Here is a 21,972-nt window from a genome sequence, read left to right as displayed (position 1 = left end):
TACAGGAAGCTTGGTGCCATGTTTCCTCTAGGATCTTTCACAGATAATTACCTTTTGGGCACTTAAAATTAAGTGGGAACCATCCTCCTCCTAAACACACCATCAAATTAAGTAAAACACAATTTAAGAACAGCTCTTATTAAAACAATAAAGTTTGGGGACTTTTTACTGTCTTAATAAAGTGTAACCATTTTAAAAAAAATTTAATTTTTAAATATATTTTTATTGATTTCAGAGAGGAAGGAAGAGGGCGAGAGAAATGGAAACATCAATGATGAGAGAGAATCATTGATCGGCTGCCTCCTGCACACCCCGCACCAGGGATCAAACCCGCAACCCGGGCATGTGCCCTGACTGGGAATCCAGCTGTGACCTTCTGGCTCATAGGTCTATGCTTAACCACTGAGCAACACCAGCCAGGCTAAAGTGCAACAATTTTATGTAACTTCTCAAGCATAATTTTTATGTCAGGCTGCTAGGTATTTGTGCTCCCTAGGATGATGATCTTGGGCACCAACATCCCCAACCGCTCTTGCCCATGCTACAAATTTGTTGATCCTATTCTGTACTGCAAACTTCACCCCCTTCATCTTCTACTCTTTAGCCCAGCCGTGGGCAAACTACGGCCCGTTTGAAATGAATAAAACTAAAAAAAAAAAATGACCGTACCCTTTTATGTAATGATGTTTACTTTGAATTTATATTAGTTCACACAAACACTCGATCCATGCTTTTGTTCCGGCCCTCCGGTCCAGTTTAAGAACCCACTGTGGCCCTCGAGTCAAAAAGTTTGCCCACCCCTGCTTTAGCCTCTTTAAACCTACCCTTGACAACCTAGTTATCAAGAAGCCCATTTGGCGTGAGAATACAGGGACATTTTCAATGCACCCTTGAGTTCCATTAGTAGGTTGGCACTCACCTTCAGGATCCCTTCCCTCTGAATCTTCCATGGCCAGGTCAGCAGCTAGAAAAGGTTGCTGATGCCAGGAACCTGTATTTAGGATAATTATTTTTCATTCATTTACTTGGCAGCTTATCTTAATGGAATCACCTTTTGATCTCTCTTAAGCCCTGTCGCTTGGAAGATCTGCATACCTCTTTGGATTCAAAAGCTCTTTGTCTTGTGCACTGGACAGCAGGCATTTATAAACTGCCTACTATGGGCAGTGCACTGGCCTTGTTAGTCTCTCCTTTACAGCTTTTAGCATAGACACTTGAAGTTCCTAGATTCTCATGTATTGATGTAAAAAATATGAACAACAGCAGAAAACTACTTTGATCCCATGGGAGTAATTTGTTCAAATGCCAAGAAGCATGTTCCTCTTTCTTAATAATATGATAAATGGTGCACTATAATTCATAAGTTCTTCCATGTGTATCACCCAATACCAAGGTTTCTAAGTGTTGGCATTATTGATATTTTTGACCAGAGAAGTCTTTGCTGTGAGAGGCTGTTCTGAGCACTGTAGGATGTTCAACAGCATCCCTGCCTCTACCCACTAGATGCCAGTAGCACCCCTGCCCAGATGTGACAAACTAACAAGTCTTCTCATTTTGTCAAATGTATCCTGGCTGGCGGGGACAAAATCACCCCGACATGAGAACTACCACCTCATACAATTCCCACAACAATCCTATCTGATAGGCATTATGTCCATTTTACAGATGAAGAAACCGAGGCTCAGAAAGGTTAAGTGGCCACATGGCTAGGACATGCAGAGGTGAGACTTGAAACCATCCCCATGTGGTTGGCTCCTCATCTGAGGCTCTTCTGTGCCCTGGCTGCTGGGAAATGGTTTCAGTGTATGGGGCGAAGCAGGGCCAATGGGGTTGTGCTGCAGCGGAGCTTTCGCTCTTGGGAAAGATCCTGTTCTCTTGCCAGCTGTGCGACAGCCCATCCATCACGACTCTGAGACTCCTGGGCATCTCCCCCAGTGAGGGAGGCAGCTGGGAAGTGAGAGAGATTTCAGCAGTGAAGCGAGAATGCTCTCACTGTCCCACTCCACTGGGCCAGCTCGGGTGAGGGGACAGCGGGGGGGTCTCCAGGCCCAGCCATGAAATGAAAGGGATCCCCAAATTTGCAGCCTGTGCCAAGATTCTGTATAAATCTGAGAAGAGCTGCGTGGCACCTCTGGCATGTGTTCGTGCTGACGAGGCAGATCATAAATTCCTGAAGTTCTGTTCCCCCCATGCTCTGGGCTCCACTGGCAGAGTGGAGAAGAGACGGGAGAGAATGTTCGCTTGAGGAGGAAGCTTGACAGCCGGTGAGCTGTGCTGGACGAGCGGCACTGGCAGGGCTCCGGCTGGACCTCCCGGCCTCCTCATGGGCTGCAAGCACTCGGCCGTGGTGAGGACCCACAGCAGCGCCTCCTCCTGCCTCAGCCCGCTGTGGGAGGACACGGACAGAGGTTCTTGCCAGCTCTCCCACCCTTGGTCGGCTAAGGTAAATGGGGTTCCAGGACCTGGGGAGTGCGATGGAAGGGGTGCATTTACTCTTCAGCTCCCCTTCATGTCTCTTTGAGGAAGACTCGCTTCTCCCTAGACGTAGGCCCCCAGGACATCTGGATTTCGGCTCATTGTGAAGCCATAAATATTCTTTCCCCCAGTGGGATATATAGTACAGACTGGCCACACTTGAGGCGCTTTTGGAATCTGATTTTTTTTTTTTTTTTTTTAAATATATTTTATTGATTTTCCACAGAGAGGAAGGGAGAGAGATAGAGAGTTAGAAACATCGATGAGAGAGAAACATCGACCAGCTGCCTCCTGCACATCCCCTACTGGGGACGTGCCCGCAACCCAGGTACATGCCCCTGACCGGAATCGAACCTGGGACCCTTCAGTCCGCAGGCCGACGCTCTATCCACTGAGCCAAACCGGTTTCGGCTGGAATCTGATTTTTGAAATACAAAAGAATATTACCAGCATCGATTGAATTTGAAATAAGAAAGAAAAGAATTCCTGTCTTTTAGGAAGTTTTTCTGCAACTTTCGATACTGACCTCAGCCAGTGGCTTTGATTTGCTGGCTTTTGAAGCCAGCTTGGCTCATCATGTCATTAGTGCTTTTCCTCCTTTCAAGTATCAAATAATATGCAGACACATTGTTAGCGGGTGCAGTGCAGGATTGAGAGTCTTCTGACGGTTCTACCATTGGCCTTGACATTGAGCTATTTGTTGTTTTTGTACCTCAGTTTCTTTGTAAAGAAGATGGAACATTTCCCCTCTTGGGTTTCACAGAGATATCGCAACTTAAGCAGATTAATACTTTTAGAGGGGCTTACTCGGAGTAGCTGTTAATATCATAATTATACTGATGACAAATAGAATAATTGCTTGTTTTCTATGCTGAAGGTAGTGCGAGAGTGATCTGGGTGTGCTCTGCTTCTGGCCTCTTTGTTCTTGCAGGAAGAGAAGAAAGAACATTTTGTATTGTTTTTTAGAGAGAAAGGAAGGGCGAGGGAGAGAAATATTGATGTGAGAGCAAACATCTACCGGCTGCCTCCTGCACGCCCCCCTAATGGGGATCAAGCCCGCAAACTGGGCATGCGCCCTGACCAGGAATTGAACTGGTGACCTCTGGGTGCACAGGATGAACACCAACTGAGTCACACCAGCTAGGGCTAAGCAGTTACTCTTCATTTCCTTCTTCTGAGCTCCTGGCAACCACCGAGCTGCTTCCTGTTTCTGGTTTTACCTATTTTGGATATTTCATATTAATGGAATCATACAATATGCGACTTTTTGTGTTTGACTTCTTCCATCCAGCATAATGCTTTTGAGTTTCAGCCACAGTATTACATGTATGAGGACTTCATTCCTCTTTATGGCTGAATAGTGTTCCATTTTATGGATATATGACAGTTTGTATATCCATTCATCATGTGATGGACATCCGAGTTGTTTCTACCTTTGGGCTCTTGTGAATGGTGCTGCTATGAATTTGTGTCCATGTATTTGTTTTAGTCCCCGATCTTACTTCTTTTGGGTAAGGTGTTAATCTTATTCCTCACTCTCTAGGTTGTAAAATAATTTACGTTGAGGCAGTCCACATACGTCATGGAAGCTCATGGTTGGAATCCACACATTTTGCTTCCACAAAGCACTTCTCTGCTTTATATTGATTTTGGTCACAAGCCCAAAAAATAATACATGGGAACTGTTTTCACTGGTAGAGGGTGATTGGTGCATTGTTACAGGAATCCTAGTTCAGCATCTTACATATATAGTGTAAAACATAAGACAGAAGCTCATCGGTCTTGTCACAACTGCTCATGGGATAAACAATCTTTTCCTGCTCGGCCTGTCAGCCCATCTTAATTCCACAGCCCAGATCCCAGAGCCCCTGTCATTGCCTCATCCGCCCTGTCTGCTCAGATAGCGCATCTGCACTCTTGGCTGCCGTCTTTGTTTGGTTCAGAACGGATAGCTGCCAGTGATATGGGAGTTGTTAACCGTATGACTACCATGACACTGGGCCTATGTCCTGAAGATACCCCGTTATGAAGTCTTTTATCAGTTATGTTCTATTTGCCGTGTCCAGATTGGGCCTTGCCTGGCAGTTTATCCCTATATTCCTCAGTATAGTTCTTGAAGGATTTGAGGAGGAAATGAAATTTGATTGGTATGCCAACTAGGCCTTCAGTCTATAGAGAGTAAACCTGGGTGGGGAAGAAGAGGAGGACCAGCAAATGTCACAGATGACAGATGAAAGCAAGCATACCATTCTGGTTGCTGCCTGGCATCCTGTGAAACAGTGTGTACCTGTTATTTTAGGTTCCCCCCGAAAGTGGAGCCTGGGTGTAGGAATGCGATTCTAGTTGAGTGGAGTGGGGAGACCAGACCAGGAAGCGTGAACTAATGGAAATTGACAAAGGTACCCAAAATGTATGCCGTTGTCCTGGTGATGCCTTGGGCAATGAGAGCAGAACTCGTCGGTCACCCTTGTAGGTACCATGTAGATTGTGCTTCAGAATTCTCCACCCATGTAAGAGGATGTCATTATTTATCCACTGGCTCCCCTGTCCCATTGGTCAAGGGTTGTCCCATAGGGGAGTTATCTCTGTCTTGCTTTTCTAGGTTTGCTCTTGTACCTGTCTTGTACTTGCTCTTGAAAGTGGGTTCCCATTGACTTTTTGAATTGGTTTCCATAGAACAGCTCCAGGTCAGAAAGCAGGAGGTAAATAGTGCAACTGAGGCCTGATATGCTGGGTGGGGGCAGGTAGAGGGTGGAGAAATGGGGGGCATCTGTAATAGTGTCAACAAAAACAACAACAACAACAACAAAAAAGTGAGTTGAGAGGATGTAAGGCAAGACACACATGTTTCTGTCACATGGAATTTCCATATTCCTCCTCCTGTCTTTTGGTGGCCGCTGTTTCTTTCTCTCTCAGAGCTTCAGAATATCCAGAATTGATAGTACCCGTGGGAGCCATGGGGCTTTCCTCAGCCTCGCTCTGTGCAAAGGCCCTGTGTTTGTCCCACTCCTCTTGACCTCTTTTTTTCCCTCCTCTCATTATTCATTTTGATGGAATTAGTAGGCAGGTTGATCTGTTAGAGTTAACACCATTAAGTCTGTTAAAGCTGTAGGAATCCAATTAGATTGTAATCAGACCAAACTCTTTTTTTTTTTTTTTTTTTAAAGGATAATTTGGTCTCCAACAGGTGGTAGGGTCTCTGGAGACAGAAATGAGGAGAAATCGTTCTTGTCCTCTCATGCAGGGAACAATCAGATTTTAATTTTCTACTTAATATGCTCTGGCCTCTGTGATGACAGGACAGTAATACACTGGCTCAGAAGCATTTTGAGTCTGTGTTTCTATAACACCTGTCAACTTTGCATCTCCACGTCCTGGAGGATCAGACCCTCCTTCTCCCTGTGCCCGGAGTATGAACATAGAGCTGACCTGTGAGACAACACCACTTCTCCTGTGCTGGGCCAGTGAGCTTATAGAACCTGCTTTCTTGCAGCTCACACATTGGCCATCAGGCCTCTCCAGGGTTCTACAACCTTACAACTGAGACTCCAGGGGAAGTCCTCGTAGCTGATGATTTGGAGACACGGTCCCTTAATCAAAAGCAGTTGGCTAAATCAAGGAATCATAAGTGTGATGTATACAGACCTTAACCATGTGTGCCATTTTAACTTAAAATCTTCACTCACCAACTTTTAGATGTAGTTCCAAAGCCCTGTCATCAAGTGTGGGTTTGCTGGTAGGAATTCTGCATCTTTTCTTATAGAAAGCATATCTCTAATGTATCACCTCTCATCTCCTGTTTTGGTTTCTTTAAAGAGCAGGGCAAACTCATTACAGAACCCTCCTAGTTTTATTTTTTTTTTAAATAAATGGTTTCTGGCTTTTTATACTTATCATGCCCACATGCAATTCAACAACAATTTTTAGCAATTCACTTTTTTTTTAATATATTTTTTATTGATTAAGATATTACATATGTGTCCTTGTCCCCACGTTACCCTCTACCCCCCATTCCCCCCCCCCCCCCCCGCTCATGCCCTCACCCCCCCGTTGTCCATGTCCATTGATTAGGCCTATATGCTTGCATATAAGTCCTTTGGTTGATCTTTCCCCCTTACCCCCACCCTCCCCTACCTTCCCTCCAAGTCCCGACAGTCCAATCAATGCCTCTCCGTCTCTGGATCAGTCCTTGTTCATCAGCTTATGTTGTTCATTATATTCCACAAATGAGTGAGATCATGTGGTATTTATCCGCTCTCCAGTTCCATCCATGCTGTGGCAAATGGTAAGAGTTCCTTTTTCTTCTTCCTCTTCTTAAAGAATACCTTTTAGCATTTCATATAATGCTGGTTTGGTGGTGATGAACTCCTTTAGCTTTTTCTTATCCGTGAAGCTCTTTATCTGACCTTCTATTCTGAATGATAGCTTTGCTGGATAAAGTAATCTTGGTTGCAGGTTCTTGCTATTCATCACTTTGAATATTTCTTGCCAGTCTCTTCTGGCCTGCATGGTTTCTGTTGAGAAATCAGCTGACAGTCGTATGGGTACTCCCTTGTAGGTAACTGACTGTCTTTCTCTTGCTGCTTTTAAGATTCTCTCTTTATCTTTTGCTCTTGGCATTTTAATTATGATGTGTCTTGGTGTGGTCCTCCTTGGATTCCTTTTGTTTGGGGTTCTCTGCGCTTCCTGGACTTACAAGTCCATTTCTTTCACCAGGTAGGGGAAGTTTTCTGTCATTATTTCTTCAAAAAGGTTTTCAATATCTTGCCCTCTCTCTCCTTCTGGTACCCCTATAATTCTGATGTTGGTACGCTTGAAGTTGTCCCAGAGGTTCCTTACACTATCTTCATATTTTTGGAATCTCTTTTCTTTTTTCTTTTTCGGTTGGGTATTTTTTGTTTCTTTGTATTTCAAATCTTTGACTTGATTCTTGGGATCCTCTTGTCTACTGCTGGATCTCTGTAAATTATTCTTTATTTCAGTCAGTGTATGCTTAATTTCTAGTTGGTCCTTTTTCATGTCCTCCATGGTCTCACTATACTTATTGAGGGATTCATTAAATTTATCAGCGGTTTCCATAAAATTCTTGAAAAACCTTATAAACGTGGCCTTGAACTCTATATCCAATCGTTTGCTTTCCTCCGTTTCTGCCATTTGTGACCTGTTTCTTTGTCTCCGCATTTTGGCAGCTTCCCTGTGTTGATAGAGTGGCCCTGTGTGCCAGGTGTCCTGTAGGGCCCAGTAGCTCAGCCTCCCCAGTTACCTGGGGTGGACACTCTTGGTGCACTCTTGGTGCCTTGGTTGTTGTAGAATCACTGGGAGGAATTGACCTCCAGGCCAATTGGCTGTGAGAATCAGCTGTGTCTGAAGTGGGAGAACTTCTGTGCTGGAGACACCCTTCTGGGGCAAGACTTGCTTCAGTGGGGCTTTGGTGCTCACTGAGCCTGCTCCCTGAGTGTGTCCCTTATGGATCTGAGGAGTTGCAGTCTGGATGGTCCCCCTCTGACCACTGGGTACAGTGGCTCCTGGATCTAAGGAGGTGCTAATTCAGCCTCTGCCTGAGACCACACAGCAGGAGCCACGAAGAGGCTCAGCTGTGAAGCAATGCAAGCCGCTGCGGGGCCTTGGGCCTTCTCTTGGAAGTTCCGGGTCTGCCTGGCTAGGCTGCAGTTAGGTACATTCACATGCAAAAGCCCCTGCTGCAGCCTGTGTGGGGCGGGGTCTCAGGGAATCAAAGGGCGGAGAAAGCAGCTATGGCCGATTCTCCGCCCGGAGTCGCGCGTCTCAGTGTCCCGGTAACGGCTGCAAGCACCTCTGAGGGAAAGCTGCCCTCAAGTTCGCCCGCTGCCGGACAGACCAGCCTCTCCCCGTATGAGTCCTGGGTCCCCAGAGACTTCCCGGAACTGGAGTTCAGAGCCGTCGGGAGCTTGTGATTCCAAAAAGACAGCCGCGTCCTCAGGCGCCACCCCCTTTCCTCGCGTGCGCGAGCCGGCCGTACCTCTGCACTTCACCTCCGCAGCGCCTCTGGCTCTCAGCGTGCTTTTCTTTCCTTCTAGTTGTAGAATTTACATTCAGCCAGCCTTCCTGTTGTTCTGGATGATGTTTGCTCAGTCCTTTGCGGTAATTTTCAATTGTTGTGTGAGGCGACAATTTCCCGGTGTTTACCTATGCCGCCATCTTAGTTTTCTAGCAATTCACTTTTATTGTTATTTTTCAAGTCATGCAATTTAGTTTCATAAAGATTATTATTTTTCATATTTATATTTTATCAATTTATTTAAACTGTGCAGTTACAGTAATAAGTGGGCAAGCATAAGCAGAGTGGGGACTAAATACAGTTGGCTTTTGCCGACCTGTAGCTAAGCTGGTGAGAGTAGAAATGTGTAGGCATAATCAGAGAGAAGCTCCAAGCCATGAGCAGTCAAGGGGAGTTATGGAAGGAGTGAAAAGTGGTGGGAAATCATTAAATTGAGGACATTGAGAACATCTGTAGCTTTTCAGATTCTGCTACCTGATACCCCGAGATTGGGCAATGCAAAAATCCTCACCTATAAAATGATCTACACCTCTTTGGGGCTGCTTCTAATGACTCCACCCACATCCTTTCTGCGTGGAAATTACTGGCACCCATGGGAATTCTGCAGGCTTCCAGCTTTGCCAGATACTCATTTGATATGGTCCAGGTTCTGAAAATTTCAGTGGTTGGAAGGACAGGGACCAAATTCTTTATTTTTTAAAACATGTGTGTATTGATTTCAGAGAGGAAGGGAGAGAGATAGAAACATCAATGATGAGAGAGAATCATTGATTGGCTGCCTCCTGCATGCCCCACACTGGGGATCAAGCTTGCAACCCAGGCATGTGCCCTGACTAGGAACCGAACCTTGACCTTCTGGTTTATAGGTCATCAACGCTCAACCCCTGAGCCACGCTGGCTGTGCTGTTACTTGTTTTTTTGTTTTGTCTTTAGGGGACCGAATTCTTAAACCACTTACCCTTCTATTGATTTCCTGTCTTAAGTTCTTTGGTAAAAATTGAGAGATCTGAGAGTGAGGTTTTTTTTTTCCTTTGTGATCCAGAAATTAGTTGTAAGCAAAAAATAAAAAAATCGGTTGGCTCTGTATACTTGTCAAGTCCTGTGTCTGGATTCTGAAAAATCCAAGACACACACACTCTAAATTCCTTTGAGCTTTAAGTATAAGCCTAGCTTAGTGCTAGCATAAGCCTGTGAACCTACAGTTTATTTCTGCTTTGGTAAGAAGTGCCCTAGGGAGAATTAGGGAGGGTCGTAGGAATACTAGTATGTGTGTGTGTGTGTGTGTGTGTGTGTGTTACATACATATAAAATGTGCAGCAGAGAAGAGGAAGGCAAATATCTATCACTTCAAAGGTTCTGGTCACATATAGTATTTTCAGGAAAATTTCCTAATCAACACGTAGGCTTATAAGGTTTCTGCAGCTTCCTGTGGCTATCAACCCCCCACGTATCATTTACCCAGATCCCCTGAGTTTTTAGCAAATCTTGCATTTCCGTCTTAACCTCATCAGTAATGCCAGGCTGGGAATAAGTAATTAGTGGGCTTTATTCCCCAGATCCTGGAGGATTCTGCGTGCAGCCGAGGCACATTGACAATGATGTGATTTAGTTTTTCAATGTGAAGCTTTTCCGAAACACAAGTAGGGAGAGTCCTTTGAGCTTCATGCTTTTGTGCCTGAGCATTTGGGAAGGAGATAATGATCTCTGAGCACATAGGGGCGCCTCTGTCAGAGATTAGTTATTGATTGTAAGAAAATCAAATTTGCTTCTTGAAATGTTCTGTCTTAGAATTGCACTGGGGCATCTCATCCCCACGCCTGGTTTGACCCCCTAGTAGGTGACAGAAGTAAACATAAAACAAGAGCCCCCTTTCCACCACACTTAGGAGCGATCATTTATAGAATTCCTTGACATGCAGTCTCCTTTTGTTCTGTGATTCATTGCTGGCATGAAATATCTTCTGGGCCGATCACATTGAGATGTGGGAAGAAATAGAGACTGGAATAAATCATGAATTGCCCATCTTCAGGGCCGTAGTAATACAATTTTACCGTGAAAATGATCCAATAGAGATGATACATGCTATGTAGACATATGTAAATTGTATGCAAATGACAATGTAATACCTGAATATGGCCCTGAGGGAAAAGCTTATTGGAACCCATTGTTCTAACTGGCTCATCATTCTGAGTGTCTGAATCAGTCCCAGGAGATACCAGGTACTCTGGCTTGCCTAGCAGTTGTCTGTAATTTCTCACTCAGGAGCTCATCTCTCTCGTCTGTTACCTTTTTGACCTCAGCTCTAGTGCTCTATGCCTTGCTCACGTCCACCTGGCCATGCTGTCTTCCTTGCTTAGACACCCCAGGGTCTTGGCACCTGTTGAGTTTCTGAGAATACTGTCCCCCAGATGTCAGCGTGGCTCACTCCTTTGGTTCATTCTGGTCTTTAAATCAGCTGCCACCATTTCACGAGGCCTTCCCTGGCCACCTATCTAAAACTGGAAAGCCCTCCCACCTTTCTCTATCTCTGCTTTATATTGCTTATAGATATTATCCCTTCTTTATATCATATATTATCTAAAATACTTTATATTTTACTGATTTATTTTTATCTCTTTGCTTCACCAGAATGCCACTTCCATGATGGCAGGGATATTTGTCTGTTTTGTTCATTGTTATAGTTCAATTGCCTGGCACGTAATATATGCTCAAGTAATACTCGGATCTCTGAATAAGGTGTGTTGGTTGCCTCTTGGACATTTTGTGTTTACTTATAATTAAGTGTGGGTGGTATCATTTCCAAAGTCTTCTGTCTCTTAGAAAAGGAGAGGAGAAACCAATGAGTCATTGTTGGTGTTCTTAATTAGGTTTCAAGGGAGGGAACAGTAGTTTAACCAGTGGTTAAAATTGAGGTTGGGAGATTTATTGCTCTCTCAGTATTTATTATGTTCATAGCATTTGCAAGGTGAGCCCCTGTATTATGTTCCATAGGGTACATTGTGGCTAGACATAGTCCCTGGCCTGAGGAAGTCACAGTCTAGGGCAGTGGTTCTCAACCTGTGGGTCGTGACGTGACCCCTTTGGGGGTCGAACGACCCTTTCACAGGGGTCGCCTAAGACCATCGGAAAACACATATTTAATTACATACTGTTTTTGTGATTAATCACTATGCTTTAATTATGTTCAATTTGTAACAATGAAAATACATCCTGCATATCAGATATTTACATTACGATTCATAACAGTAGCAAAATTACAGTTATGAAGTAGCAACAAAAATAATTTTATGGTCGGGGGTCACCACAACATAAGGAACTGTATTCTGCGGCATTAGGAAGGTTAAGAACCACTGGTCTAGGGGAAGACAGTAAGGCATAGATAAATGACTCATGGATAAACATTAAGTGTTATGTGTGTGACCTGCATTTTATCTTTAACATCTGTAGATATACTGCCCATCAAACTTTGCCCTTGTAATTATAGATCATTGATGAAGAAAACATTTAAGTAAATGTATTTTAGCCCCATGTATTTTAGCCTTAATGAACTTACTAAGTATTTGAGAATTGGTATGCTGTATGGGACTTTGTTTGATATGATAAACTAATTTTACCCCCGCAGTTCCAACTAAGCTATCAGCCATGGTGGTCTGTAAAGAGTTGTGGTGACTTTTTTGGAGCTCAGTTGAAGAGTGTGGGTGACTCACCTCTAGCAAGGCAGTGCAGTGTAGTGGCTAAGAGCATAGACCCGGGAGCCAGCTCTCATGGACTTGAACCCCAGCTGCATTATCTACTAGCTGTGAGACCTGGGGAAACATATTGAGTCTCTCTATGCCACGTTTGCCTCATTTGTGAAATGGATGTTATAGTACCTACTGCATGGAATGATAAAGAGGATTAAATGGCTTAAGGTATCTATATATATATAAAAGCCTTAGTGACCGTCTGACCGTCCGACCAGTAGCTATGATGTGCATTGACCACCAGGGAGCAGATGCTCAACGCAAGAGGTGCTGAGCTGCGGTGACTTGGCAGCTGAGGTTGGGTGACGCACCTGGAACCAGAGAGGAGGGAGCCCGATTCCGGGGTGTGTCACCCGAGAACCACTCTCCGGGACCACTCGGGGGATGTCAGAGAGCCGGTTTCAGCCTGATCCCGGCAGACCAGGCCCAGTGTATCTAATATATATATATATATGTGTGTGTGTGTGTGTGTATAAAATACTTAAATAGCTCATGGCACATAGTATCATGTAATTGTTAGCTATTGTAAATATATTTATAATTAAAGTTGTTACCGTAATTATTGACTCATGGCAAATTCTTCAGTCCAAACAAGGCCATCTCTTAAAAAATGTTTTTTATTTATTTTTTTAAATTGAACTTATTGGGGTGACATTGGTTCACAAAACCATACAGGTTTCAAGTGTACAACTCAACAAAGTAAAGAATGTTTCTTAAAACTTTTATAATTGTTTTCCTTTCTCTTCTGCTCCCATTCTTCTTGTTTCTGTTAGCATCAATTCCCTGAATATGTATGGCAAGCAGCCCGCTGGCCGCGAGTTTGACATACTTGATGTATGGGTTTTGTTTGCCTAGCATGTGTTTTAAATTTACATAACTGGTATTGTTCTGCAGATCTTAATCATTTATAAAATTAACAAAAAAATTTTAAGTTCTTACCCAAGGATATTTTTCCTATTGATTTCTAGAGAGAGTGTGGAAGGGAGGGAAGAGGGGGAGAGAGAAACATCGATTGGTTGCCTCCCCAGCAGCCCTTACCAGGGTTGGGGAACCTTCAACTCAGGTTCATGCCCTTGACCAGGAATGGAATCCACGACCCTTTGGTCCACGGGCCGACACTAACCACTGAGAAAAATTGGCTAAGGCTGTTATTTTTTAAACTTGTCTAACTCAACAGTATGTTTGCAGTTTGTCGTAAGTACCTCTTAAGTCATTACTTCTAACTGATGCATGTATATTGTTTATTGTATGAATAATCTACATTTTATTCATACAACTTATTACTGATGTACATAAAAAGCAAACATTCTTGTATATTCAAGTGACTATGAGCATGTTTGTTGGGTACCTGCCTAGTAGGAAGCTTGAAAATCATAGGAACATGCATACATATTTCACTAAATTCTGCTGGCTGTACCAGTCTATTCCCAGTAACAGTGCAGAAGGTTCCAGTTCCTTTGTGTCCTTGGTGTTATTTTACACTTTAATTTTGGCAAATCTGGTAGGTGTAGAATCTCCTAGTTACTTTAATTTGTGTTTCTGTGATATGCTTGGTAGTCATTCATGTTTCTCCTTCTGTATATTGCCTGTTCTTATTTTTTGCCCATTTGATAGGGCTTTCTGACTTCCATAGGAGCTCCTTTTATATTATAGATATTAATCTGTCTTCTCTCAGTGCCCATAATTTGTTAATTTTGTCTAAAGTGTCCTTGTTGAATGGAAACCCTTCTTTACCATATGGTTGAATCCATCAAATGTTCAACTTGTGATTTGTGCTATTGGCCTTTTTAAGAAATGCTTTCCTAGATACAGAATTATGTAAGATATTCTGCACTTTCTTTTGTTAATTTGTAGTTTTATTTTTTAAACTTTTTGTATGCTGTGAGGTATAGAGTCAGCTATTTTTGCTTTTCCCAATATTAATATTTTTCTCCACTAGTTTATGGTAATATACCAAGTTCTCTGTAATATACCAAGTTCTCGTGTGTACATAAATGCCTCTGTAATATACCAAGTTCTCATGTATACATAAATGCTTTTATGCCCTTTATTCTAGTTTTTACTTTAGTCACTTGTTCCTGCATGAATACTATATAATCACCATGGCTTTGTTAATATTTTGTGTCTGGTAATAGGATGAGTCCTTCTCCTTTTTCAAAATTACTTTGACTCTTCACAAATCTTTATTATTCCATTCATATATTAGAGTAAATTTGAATTCTCAAATTCCTGTTGCAATTTTTATCAGAATAATTATATAAGAACTAACATCTTTATAGTATTAAGCTGTCCCATTAATTAATCTGATATGTATATTTTAATTTTCTCAATTCCTCATTGATTTCTTTTTATAAATTAAAAAATATACTTCACAAAGCTTGTATGTATTCTTATTGGATCAATACTTATACATCATAGTTTTTGTTTGCTGTTGTGAATATCTTATTTTCTACTGTATTTCCTGTTTGGTTATTGGTGATACAGAAGAATGCTATTGACTTTTCTAAGTTCATATATCTTCCAATTTTGCTGGACTCATTAGTTTTCTTTTTTTGTAAAATGATCACATCTATGCTCAATGACATTTTCATTCCTTCCCTTTGTCTTTCTATCGCTTCTTTTTTTCTTGTCCTATTTTGTTTATAAAATTAAAAACAATGAAGCTAAAATCTCTATATCAATTATGGTGGTTACTCTAGGTTTTTGATGTGTAACTAAATTAAGGAAACTTCTTTCTAGTCTTGTTTTCAGATTTTTTCCCTGTTAAAGTGGCAGTTTAACATTAAAAAGTCTTGTTTCATGTTATTTAAAAACAACATATATGAAATAACATTATTTTCTTTGAGGGTTTGCAATTCCAAGAGAATATAGTACACAGTTATCCTGTTTTCAAAAGAGTGTTGTGTGTATATTTTTGTGATGATAGGTGAGTGGGTTGAAGTTTTGGGTAAGAAGAAAGGTAAAAATGAAAAAATGTACAACAGATATTAGCTTTCCTCCTTTCCATCAAATGTTTTAATGTCTGCCTTGTGTCAGACACTGTTGTAAATGACTCGGTCCTTATTCAGTTGAGAAGGGCCACCTGGAGGGGCTGAGTCTTGAATCAGGCTTTCTTAGTTGAATCTTGAGTGAAATTTGTCATTTGGGTCCTACTTTTGTATGTTTTATTTTACCTTTTTGAGCCTGTAGTTTTTAGATCTGTAAAAAGAGAGGGTTAGACTTGAGGTTCCTTCTAGTTCTAAAATTCTCTATTTCCACAGCATGAGAAATGGGTGAATTATGGTCAGTAGAAAGAAACAATCTTTACACTTTCAGAATAAAGCATAGAAAAGGAATCTTGGTACTTGGAACTGCAAGGTCCCAAACAAAGGATGTGCGTGGAAGGTGCAAAAGCTGAAGGTGGATGTGTCGAAGATTTTGAAATTGCACATGACTCCTCCTTAGTGGATCTGGAAGATGAAAAGGCTGGAGGAAGTGGGGGAGGAAGGGGTGGTGTGTGGTAAGGGGGCCAAGTGCACGAGACCAATGCATTCAGTCCATTTGGGACCTTCCAGTTTGACCTAGACAGAGGCTGGGCCGGAGTGTGGATTAGGGACCCGGGAGTGGTGGGATAAGCTGCTGGAGAAGAGTCAGAATACTTTATTTGGGGGCTGAAAATGTTGCGAGGAAAAACAAGGCAAAAATGTTACATTTTCTTTTCCTCTATTTGCAAGAAATGGAAATATATGCATTTGCTTGCACCCATCTTCCAAAGATCTGGCATTTGTGTGTATAATCATGGTTTCAGGATGGTTTGTTTATAAGCCAGCCAGAGACTGCTCTCTGGGGAAAACCACTCTTTTTTCTTTGCACACACGTTTGCTCACACTTATGTGTGTGTATTTTAAGAGATGATTTGCCTAAAGTTATTGGAAAATGTTCAGGATATATTGAAGATTTGCAGATGACAAAGGAAAAATTCTCTAGCCTTGGAAATTTGGAAAAGTAGAGAGAGCTAAGTATAATTTTGAAAGTTAATCATGAAAATGAACTTGGAAAATGTCCCAGTTTTAAAATTTTAATTTCTACTTTAGGTCTGTTTTAAGCTTGAGATAACGGAATATTAAAGAACACCACCAAACAAACAAAAAAGGCAGGGCAAATGAAAAGTCCATATGATGCTATTTAAGCAAAATAGTAGAATGGACTCATTAAAAATAATACTCCACATTTTATTCAGATGTTGACTAGCAGGAAAATGGAATTCTGAATAATTTTAAGGCACTGAATATACTATTTAAAAAATTGTTATGCCTTTCCTTTTTTGTTGACTTTGAGGTATGCTTACTTTTGGAAGAAAAGGAGTAAATTAGTTTCTGTGCTCAGTTTTCACATATTTAGAGATGGTACATTAATTTTTCTTAGAGGAAGAGAGAAGGAATATAATGAAATGTTTTTAGTTGGTTAAATTTGTTTTTTACAATAAATAACCAGGCTGGCTTGACTTTCCTGCCTCCCTTGGGCTATTTTATTCTGAAATATAGTCTTTTTTCCCCCCTTCACTGTGAAAAAATTCAAGGAAGTGAAGAAAATATGCTCCAAATTAAATATCATTTGGATGCTGTGACAATTAATTGACCCTCAGTACTTTTCCCCAATAGATCAATTTTGTATAGTAGAAGTGGTTGCCACAAATGTATACCTAAAGTATTTCCCCCTTCTTTTCAGCTTTTTAATTTGAGCTTCAGCAAGCCTATTATAAACTTTTGATACATGTTCTAAGAAATTTTTTAGGACCAGCTAATTATTTTTTCAATTTGGGGTTTTGTATTTTATTCTGAAACTCTAATGGGAAATTGCCCATTACGTATTTAAAGTAGTTATTTTTATCTTTGGTACCCATGTAGCATCGGAATAATCTACAGGCACTTTGTGTTCTGCAACAGATTGGTTTTTGAAAATGTGAATTCATATTTTAAATGTGCCTTTTCCCTGAAGCAAACTGTTTTTAGTTAATTAGAATGATTACTTTTAATTTATCTTAAAAAAAGTTAAGGAAGTACTTAAGGCTGTGTCTTAAGGCACTGTGGACAAAAACAACCTTTAAGCCTGGCCAGTGTTGCTCAGTGGTTGAGTGTAGACCATTGAATCAGGAGGTCAGGGTTCGATTACCCTGTCAGGACACGTGCCTGGGTTGCAGGCTTGATCCCTAGTAGGGGACGTGCAGGAGGCAGTCAATTGATGATTCTGTCTCATCATTGATGTTTCTATCTCCCTTTCCCTTCCTATCTCTGAAATCAATAAAAACATATTTAAAAAACAACCTTTAAGTCCATATAGTATTTGACTCTAGGGCTACTTCCCCCTTCCACTACACCTGAAGGCTTCATTTTTATTAATTTTATGAATGATAATGACAGTCACTGCATGCTTACTATGTGGCATGTGTTTACCTACCTCTTCTCATTTCATTCTCCAATAACCCAATGAGGTAGTAATAGTAAAATGTTATCAATGAAAATACCACATTACCTTCCTAGGCTACACAGTTCATGAGTGGTAGAATCCAGATTTGAACCCAGGCCACTGACTTTAGAAACGGTATTCCTAATCTCTCCCCCACACTGTCTTGTAGGATTAGATCCTCCTGCTACTCTTCTAGACAGTGGGATGCCATGGGAGCCTTGGATAGTCCAATTGATTCTGCTCTAAGCTTTCCAGACCAGACTTCCTGTCTCCAGCTCATGGTGTGATTTCCCTGGCTGAACATATTCTTTCTACTACATCCTTTCTATTTCCAGTCACACCTTTTCTTCATACCAGTTTTGGCCACTGAATACCAAAAGTACGTGTGTGTCCCTTCCTCAAAATCTTTGGAAATTTATGAATCCACTGAAGAGTGTAGGGACAATCCAAGAGCTTGGTAAATATTATAAAACCTGCCCTAGCCGGTTTGGCTCAGTGGATAGAGCGTTGGCCTGCGGACTAAAGGGTTCCAGGTTCAATCCTGATCAAGGGCACATGCCTGGGTTGCGGGCTCGATCTCCAGTAGGGGGCGTGCAGGTGGCAGCCAATCAGTGATTCTCATCATTGATGTTTCTATCTCTCCCTCTCCCTTTGTCTCTGAAATCAATAAAAATATATTTTAAAAAATATCATAAAACCTGCTTGCATGTTGAATGCCTGAGCGTCAGCACTTGATCTTCCCTGCTACCACATTCTCTGCTTAGGCCCCACCCCACTTATCAGGCAGACCCAAGGGGTGACTCTCCAAGGGAAAGGGGGAACCTTATTCCCGAATAGAAATGGTTACCCTTGACTCAGTATCTTCCGCAGATGGCACACTTGGCATTTCTAGACACCCCCTAGAAATATTGATATAACTATTTGGAGCAAACACCTGCCATGTTGTTCCTCAAACTCTGACAATAACTTTATTTTAGATTAGTAGCAAGGATAAGTGTTTGACATTTAAGCACAAAACCTGGGCGTTTTATATAGGCTGTGTTTTGGAAAGACCCCACTCGTTTATAGTGGTGGCAGTTTGCTGCCTTTGCTCTCTGTTTGTCCTGGCGCCTGATGACCTTTGGGATTTACCAAGACGGAGACACTTGCTCATTTTACTCTAAGAGGAGGTCTGCGTGTGAGTTAAACTGTGAGACAATCCAGGATCTGTGAGTTAAACTGAGACAATCCCATAGTTAATGGGAAATTAAAGGGTTTTCAACTCAAATTTACTGCTTGTGAATTCAGATGACAGCCATTAAATAATGATCATGGGGCTAGATGTCCACAGTGGAATAATTTGGCTTCTGGGTGGATTTCTTGATTTATTGCCATTTATGGTGATATTGTTCCAAGCAGAGGTGCCCGTTGTTGCCAGAGCTGTTCTCATTTCTTAATTTCCGATGGGTTCTCACTCTACTCAGAATCTGGAAGTATTTTCCCTTCTACAGTCTTACAATTTAATTGCTGAGCATATAGGTTCTCCAGAAAGTATTTAATTATATTTTGGGCTTCCTCAGCACTTTTGATCCGATAGAAAATAAAGAGCAGGTCAGTGACTGCTTATGATTTTGTGCTAAGTGACGTTTTAACATTTTAAAAATCAGCAAGGCCTTCATCGATCAAGTATTAAGTGATGTAAGGAAAGAAACAAACTTTAGCCATGCAGCTCCATGATAGAATTTAAAATTCATGATGCCTTTTAAGGGTCAATATTATCATTTCTGTTTTAAAGATTAGGAAATTGATGATTAATCAGACAGCTTAAATAACTCTCCCGAGGTCACACAGCTAGAACCTGGTGGAGCTGGGGGGAGTGAAACTTGTCAGTCTGGCTTCCAAGTCCAGTGAAAAATCTGCCTTTTCTTGGGTTGGAACAGCCTCCCAAACAATGAAAATGTATTTTAGTAAACTCTTAATGCTTTGGCAAATTCACTGTCATTAAAGGATTAAAGAGATGGTGTCTTTCCCCCTCCACACTTTAAGTGAAAAGATTGGGGCTGTAAGTAGATGATTGCTGTATTTGACTGTAATCACAGCATATGTAATTCTGAGACCACATATTTCTCTAGTTACCTAAGGTTATTTAAAATCAATACACTGCTTCCCAACTTTATCTCTATTCTTACTATGTCCAAGTTCTGGCCTGGAGAACCTTTACAAGCTACTGTGGCATTGCAGGGTAATGTAAAATTCTGATTTCTATCCTCTCTCCAATCTTTTGGTGATTTTTAAAATTATAGGCCATTAACATCGAACAGTTTTTAGAGCTGTGACTGTTACCCAAGGCAGGAGGCTTACACTGCTTCAAACATCCTGACTCTCCGAGGTCCTCATACATTGCTGCCATGTCTCTCTGTCTTCTTCACCCGCAGAATAGCCTCCCATGATGAAGTCAACTCCCGTTGATTTTCCTCTTCCTCACTTCTCAGGCATTTTCTGGCTGTAATGCCAAATTCGCACCTTATATGCACTCCCTTTGTGTGTGTATGTGTGTGCCTTTCTGTCTCAGTGTCTTATATCTCTAGCAATACCATAAACATCTATGGTGAAACACATCTCATATTTTCTTTGTAGATACTCCCATTGGCACATAGTAGGTATTCAGTAAATATCTGATATGTTGGCATGAATCCAACATATCCTCTAACTGCCTTTTCTCAAGTTGCGTTGAGATACAGGGGCATTTAGAATGTAAATTTTATGTGGAATTTTTTTAAAAAATCGGATAGGTACTACATTCACATGGTTCAAAATGAAAGAATATAAAAATAAACTATACAGTGAAAAATCTCCCTTTCCCTCCGATCCTACTCTGTCATTCTCCGTTTCTCCACAAATTAGTGTCAGCTTTTTTAGTTTTGTGTCTATCCTTTTAGATTATTTTTTGTGTTTTAAACAAATGTCAATAAAAACACTCAGTCTCTGCATTTTGCTGCAACTCGGCATACTATAGAATAGTTTTGCACCTCGCTTTTTTCACTTAACTATATAGTTTCAGATATCGCCCCCCCCCCCCCCAGACCAACTCAGATGTTTATTATTATTCTCTTACATCTTGGTAGTATTCTATTCAGTAGGTATGCCATATTTTATTTAACCTGACCCATACTGATGGGAATTCGGGTTGTTTGTCACACTTTGCCATTAAACATAGGATATATGCCATTTCACTTGGGTGCAGGAGTATTGGTGGGTACAGTCCCAATCGGGGCATCCCTGGATCACAGGGAAATGCAATTATAACAGCTACAGGTACTGCCAGATTGTCCTCATCACAGGTTTTTGCTACCTTATGCTCCCACAAACCTGTTTGTCTGTGGTCCTGTCCACAGGTGGTAAGGATTTTTGCCAATCTTCTGAGTAGAAGATGGTATCTAAATGTGGCTTGAATTTTACATTTATCTTATGAGTACAGTTGAACATGTTTTCATATGGTTTAAGGGCCATTTATCTTTTTTGTGAACTGTCTACATCTTGCCCTAGTTTAATTAGTTTACAGTCCTAATCACTTCCTAGGAATTATATTCCTAATTATAAATGAGAATGATGAGCCTTTTGTCTGGGAAACAAGTTGAAAATACTTTTCCTAGTTTATCGTTCGGCTTTGTTGATGGTGGGAGTAAATCTTTAAAATCTGTTTGTTTCCCATGCAAAAATTTTCAGGTTCCTAGGTACTCAAACTTATTGAACCTTTTTTCTTTTTTTTTATTTTTTTTATGGCTTTTGCATTTGGAGGTGTTAGACCTTCACTACCCCAAGGCTACACATTTTCTTCTAGTGTTTTTTTTTTTTTTTAATCTCTTTGATCTATTTGGGGGTCTGTGATCTGAGAGGTGAACCCAGTTTTGTTTTTCAGATGGCTGCCCAGTTATCTCAGTACCATGTTTTAAAAAAATTCATCTCCACTTAGTTGAGATGCCATCTTCAGCATACACTAAGTTGTTATGTGGATTATTTATTACCATAAGATAAAATATAAGCACAGCATTAACAAATGGGCATTACTTGGTGGATAACAGTACACTCATTTAGGCAGCAAACATGTATTAAGAAATTAATAAACAATAAATTAATAACTAATAAATCATGTGCTAGTTCTTGGGGATATAAAGATGAGTTTGACAGAATATCTTAAGAAAGGAACTGGACAATGAATATAATCTCAATGCAGTGGAATAAGAGCAGCAGAGAGACTGGGACAGACAGGGAGGTGCTCCATGCACCAGAGAA

The 21,972-nt window shown here is 41.2% G+C and overlaps 1 protein-coding gene across 8 annotated transcripts in view; it reads left to right on the top strand.

The window, feature by feature from the left end:
* The window catches only part of OSBPL10 (oxysterol binding protein like 10), a 287,316-nt gene that overhangs the window by 86,155 nt on the left and 179,189 nt on the right, over positions 1-21,972 (top strand). The gene's annotated exons all lie outside the window — the stretch shown is intronic.

This window comes from Myotis myotis, unplaced genomic scaffold (genome assembly GCF_014108235.1).
Source record: "Myotis myotis isolate mMyoMyo1 unplaced genomic scaffold, mMyoMyo1.p scaffold_m19_p_13, whole genome shotgun sequence".
In the NCBI taxonomy this organism is placed as follows: domain Eukaryota; kingdom Metazoa; phylum Chordata; class Mammalia; order Chiroptera; family Vespertilionidae; genus Myotis; species Myotis myotis.
Note: the sequence above shows the minus strand (reverse complement) of the source record. Positions and strands in the feature narration are given on the sequence as shown.